This window comes from Lolium rigidum, chromosome 4 (assembly GCF_022539505.1).
Source record: "Lolium rigidum isolate FL_2022 chromosome 4, APGP_CSIRO_Lrig_0.1, whole genome shotgun sequence".
Lineage (NCBI taxonomy): Eukaryota > Viridiplantae > Streptophyta > Magnoliopsida > Poales > Poaceae > Lolium > Lolium rigidum.
Window position 1 is genome coordinate 223,589,746 of NC_061511.1, and position 6,178 is coordinate 223,595,923.

Here is a 6,178-nt window from a genome sequence, read left to right on the forward strand (position 1 = left end):
GATCCTCAGATATGTACGCAACTTTCATTAAATTTGAGCATTTTCATCTGAGCAAGTCCGGTGCCTCAATAAAATTCGTCTTTACGAACTGTTCTGTTTTGACAGATTCTGCCTTTTATTTCGCATTGCCTCGTTTTGATATGCTTGATGGATTTTTCGATTCCATTAACTTTCAGTAGCTTTGTGCAATGTCCAGAAGTGTTAAGAATGATTATGTCACCTCTGAACATGTAAATTTTGATTGTGCACTAACCCTCTAATGAGTTGTTTTGAGTTTGGTGTGGAGGAAGTTTTCAAGGATCAAGAGAGGAGGATGATACAATATGATCAAGAAGAGTGAAAAGTCTAAGCTTGGGGATGCCCCGGTGGTTCACCCCTGCATATTTTAAGAAGACTCAAGTGTCTAAGCTTGGGGATGCCCAAGGCATCCCCTTCTTCATCGACAACATTATCAGGTTCCTCCCATGAAACTATATTTTTATTCCATCACATCTTATGTGCTTTGCTTGGAGCGTTGGTTTGTTTTTGTTTTTGTTTTTGTTTGAATAAAATGGATCGTAGCATTCATTGTGTGGGAGAGAGACACGCTCCGCTATTGCATATGGACAAATATGTCCTTAGGCTTTACTCATAGTATTCATGGCGAAGGTTGAATCTTCTTCGTTAAATTGTTATATGGTTGGAATCGGGAAATTCTACATGTAGTAATTCTAAAATGTCTTGAATAATTTGATACTTTGCAATTGTTGTGCTCATGTTTAAGCTCTTGCATCATATACTTTGCACCTATTAGTGAAGAAATACATAGAGCTTGTTAAAATTTGGTTTGCATGAGTGGTCTCTCTAGAGTCTAGATATTTTCTGGTAAAGGTGTTTGAACAACAAGGAAGACAATGTATAGTCTTATAATGCTTGCAATATGTTCTTATGTGAGTTTTGCTGTACCAGTTCATGCTTGTATTTGCTTCAAACAACCTTGCTAGCCTAGCCTTGTATTGAGAGGAATTCTTCTCGTGCATCCAAAATCCTTGAGCCAACCACTATGCCATTTGTGTCCACCATACCTACCTACTACATGGTATTTCTCCGCCATTCCAAAGTAAATTGCTTGAGTGCTACCTTTAAAATTTCTATCCTTTACCTTTGCAATATATAGCTCATGGGACAAATAGCTTAAAAACTATTGTGGTATTGAATATGTACTTATGCACTTTATCTCTTATTAAGTTGTTTGTTGTGCGATAACCATGTTTCGGGGACGCCATCAACACTTTGTTGAATATCATGTGAGTTGCTATGCATGTCCGTCTTGTCCGAAGTAAGGGAGATTTACCACTAGTTGAATGGTTAGAGCATGCATACTGTTAGAGAAGAACATTGGGCCGCTAACTAAAGCCATGAATCATGGTGGAAGTTTCAGTTTTGGACAAATATCCTCAATCTCATATGAGAACATTAATTGTTGCTAATTGCTTATGCATTAAAGAGGAGTCCATTATCTGTTGTCTATGTTGTCCCGGTATGGATGTCTAAGTTGAGAATAATCAAAAGCGAGAAATCCAATGCGAGCTTTCTCCTTAGACCTTTGTACGAGCGGCATAGAGGTACCACTTTGTGACACTTGGTTAAAACATGTGTATTGCGATGATAATCCCGGTAATCCAAGCTAATTAGGACAAGGTGCGGGCACTATTAGTATACTATGCATGAGGCTTGCAACTTGTAAGATATAATTTACATGATACATATGCTTTATTACTACCGTTGACAAAATTGTTTCTTGTTTTCAAAACCAAAGCTCTAGCACAAATATAGCAATCAATGCTTCCCTCTGCGAAGGGCCTTTCTTTTACTTTTATGTTGAGTCAGTTCACCTATTTCTCTCCACCTCAAGAAGCAAATACTTGTGTGAACTGTGCATTGATTCCTACATACTTGCATATTGCACTTGTTATATTACTTTACATTGACAATATCCATGAGATATACATGTTATAAGTTGAAAGCAACCGCTGAAACTTAATCTTCCTTTGTGTTGCTTCAATGCTTTTACTAAGAATCTATTGCTTTATGAGTAACTCTTATGCAAGTCTTATTGATGCTTGTCTTGAAAGTATTATTCATGAAAAGTCTTTGCTATATGATTCATTTGTTTACTCATTATCTTCATCATTGCTTCGAATCGCTGCATTCATCTCATATGCTTTACAATTGTATTGATCAAGATTATGATAGCATGTCACTTAAGAAATTATCTTTGTTATCGTTTACCTACTCGAGGGCGAGTAGGAACTAAGCTTGGGGATGCTTGATACGTCCCAAACGTATCTATAATTTCTTATGTTCCATGCTACTTTTATGATGATACTTACATGTTTTATACACACTTTACATCGTTTTGATGCGTTTTCCGGAACTAACCTATTGACAAGATGCCAAAGTGCCAGTTCCTATTTTCTGCTGTTTTTGGTTTCAGAAATCCTAGTAAGGAAATATTCTCGGAATTGGACGAAATCAACGCCCAGAGTCTTTGAATTGGACGAAGCTTCCAGAACACCCGAGAGTCGCCAGAGGGGGGCCACAGGCCCACCACACACCAGGCTGGCGCGGCCAGGGTGTGGGCCGCGCCGCCCTACTGTGACACCGCCTCGTCGACCCTCCGACTCCGCCTCTTCGCCTATTTAAAGGTCCCTGACCTAAAACCTCGATACGGAAAAGCCATGGTACGAGAAACCTTTCAGAGCCGCCGCCATCGCGAAGCCAAGATCTGGGGGACAGGAGTCTCTGTTCCGGCACGCCGCCGGGACGGGGAAGTGCCCCGGAAGGCTCCTCCATCGACACCACCGCCATCTTCATCAACGCTGCTGTCTCCCATGAGGAGGGAGTAGTTCTCCATCGAGGCTCGGGGCTGTACCGGTAGCTATGTGGTTAATCTCTCTCCTATGTGCTTCAATACAATAATCTCATGAGCTGCCTTACATGATTGAGATTCATATGATGATGCTTGTAATCTAGATGTCATTATGCTAGTCAAGTGGATTTTACTTATGTGATCTCCGGAGACTCCTTGTCCCACGTGTGTAAAGGTGACAGTGTGTGCACCGTGTGGGTCTCTTAGGCTATATTTCACGGAATACTTATTCACTGTTATGAATGGCATAGTGAAGTGCTTATTTATATCTCTTTATGATTGCAATGTGTTTTGTATCACAATATATCTGTGTGCTACTCTAGTGATGTTATTAAAGTAGTTTATTCCTCCTGCACGGTGTAATGGTGACGAGTGTGTGCATCGTGTAGTACTTGGCGTAGGCTATGATTGTGATCTCTTGTAGATTATGAAGTTAACTATTGCTATGATAGTATTGATGTGATCTATTTCTCCTTTCGTAGTGTGAAGGTGACAGTGTGCATGCTATGTTAGTACTTGGTATGGTTATGTTGATCTGTTATGCACTCTAAGGTTATTTAAATATGAACATTGAATATTGTGGAGCTTGTTAACTCCGGCATTGAGGGTTCGTGTAATCCTACACAGTTAGTGGTGTTCATCATCCAACAAGAGGGTGTAGAGTCTAGCATCTATCTATTTATTCTGTTATGTGATCAATGTTGAGAGTGTCCACTAGTGAAAGTATGATCCCTAGGCCTTGTTCCTAAATACTGCTATCGCTGCTTGTTTACTGTTTTTCTGCATCTATACTTCCTGCAATATTACCACCATCAACCACACACCAGTCCTGGACAGCAAAGCACTTTTCCGGTGCCGTTGCTACTGCTCGCATTTATTCATACCACCTGTATTTCACTATCTCTTCGCCGAACTAGTGCACCTATTAGGTGTGTTGGGGACACAAGAGACTTCTTGCTTTGTGGTTGCGGGGTTGCATGAGAGGGATATCTTTGACCTCTTCCTCCCTGAGTTCGATAAACCTTGGGTGATCCATTTAAGGGAAACTTGCTGCTGTTCTACAAACCTCTGCTCTTGGAGGCCCAACACTGTCTACAAGAATAGAAGCACCCGTAGACATCACTTGCTGTAAACAAAGGATTAAATGTATAGTGTGGAAGATGATGTTTGTTTGCGAAGAACAGTAAAGAACAGAGTTTGCAGTAGATTGTATTTCAGATGTAAAGAATGGACCGGGGGCCACAGTTCACTAGTGGTGTCTCTCCCATAAGATAAATAGCATGTTGGGTGAACAAATTACGGTTGGGCAATTGACAAATAAAGAAGGCATAACAATGCACATACATATATCACGATGACTACTATGAGATTTAATCGGGGCATTACGACAAAGTACATAGACCGCTATCCGAGCATGCATCTATGCCTAAAAAGTCCACCTTCGAGGTTATCATCGAACCCCTTCCAGTATTAAGTTGCAAACAACAGACAATTGCATTAAGTATGGTGCGTAATGTAATCAATACAAATATCCTTAGACAAAGCATTGATGTTTTATCCCTAGTGGCAACAGCACATCCACAACCTTAGAACTTTCTGTCACTGTCCCCGATTCAATGGAGGCATGAACCCACTATCGAGCATAAATACTCCCTCTTGGAGTCACAAGTATCAACTTGGCCAGAGCCTCTACTAGCAACGGAGAGCATGCAAGAACATAAACAACACATATATGATAGATTGATAATCAACTTGACATAGTATTCCATATTCATCGGATCCCAACAAACACAACATGTAGCATTACAAATAGATGATCTTGATCATGATAGGCAGCTCACAAGATCTAACATGATAGCACAATGAGGAGAAGACAACCATCTAGCTACTGCTATGGACCCATAGTCCAGGGGTAAACTACTCACACATCAATCCGGAGGCGATCATGGTGATGAAGAGTCCTTCGGGAGATGATTCCCCTCTCCGGCGAGGGTGCCGGAGGCGATCTCTCGAATCCCCCGAGATGGGATTGGCGGCGGCGGCGTCTCTGGAAGGTTTTCCGTATCGTGGCTCTCGGTACTGGGGTTTTCGCGACGAAGGCTTTAAGTAGGCGGAAGGGCAGGGTCGGTGGAGGCACGAGGGCCCCACACCATAGGGCGGCGCGGGCCCACCCTTGGCCGCGCGGCCCTGTGGTGTCGGCGCCTCGTCGCCCCACTTCGTAATCCCTTCGGTCTTCTGGAAGCTTCGTGGAAAAATAAGACCCTGGGCGTTGATTTCGTCCAATTCCGAGAATATTTCCTTTGTAGGATTTCTGAAACCAAAAACAGCAGAAAACGACAAGCGGCTCTTCGGCATCTCGTCAATAGGTTAGTGCTGGAAAATGCATAATAATGACATAAAGTGTGTATAAAACATGTGAGTATCATCATAAAAGTAGCATGGAACATAAGAAATTATAGATACGTTTGAGACGTATCAAGTATCCCCAAGCTTAGTTCCTACTCGCCCTCGAGTAGGTAAACGATAACAAAGATAATTTACGAAGTGACATGCTATCATAATCTTGATCAATACTATTGTAAAGCATATGAGATGAATGCAGTGATTCGGAGCAATGGTAAAGACAATGAGTAAACAACTGAATCATATAGCAAAGACTTTTCATGAATAGTACTTTCAAGACAAGCATCAATAAGACTTGCATAAGAGTCAACTCATAAAGCAATAAATTCTTAGTAGAAGGCTTTGAAACAACACAAAGGAAGATATAAGTTTCAGCAGTTGCTTTCAACTTCAACATGTATATCTCATGGATAATTGTCAACACAAAGTAATATAACAAGTGCAATAGGTGAACATGTAAGAATCAATGCACACAGTTCACACAAGTGTTTGCTTCTAAGATAGAAAGAAGTAGGTAAACTGACTCAACAATAAAGTAGAAGATATGCCCTTCGCAGAGGGAAGCATGGATTACTATTTTTGTGCTAGAGCTTTTCATTTTGAAAACATAGAAACAATTTTGTCAACGGTAGTAATAAATCATATGTGTTATGTATAAGACATCTTATAAGTTGCAAGCCTCATGCATAGATTACCAATAGTGCCCGCACCTTGTCCTAATTAGCTTGGATTTACATGGATTATCATTGCATAACATATGTTTCAACCAAGTGTCACAAAGGGGTACCTCTATGCCGCCTGTACAAAGGTCTAAGGAGAAAGATCGCATTTGATTTCTCGTTTTTGATTATTCTCAACTTAGAC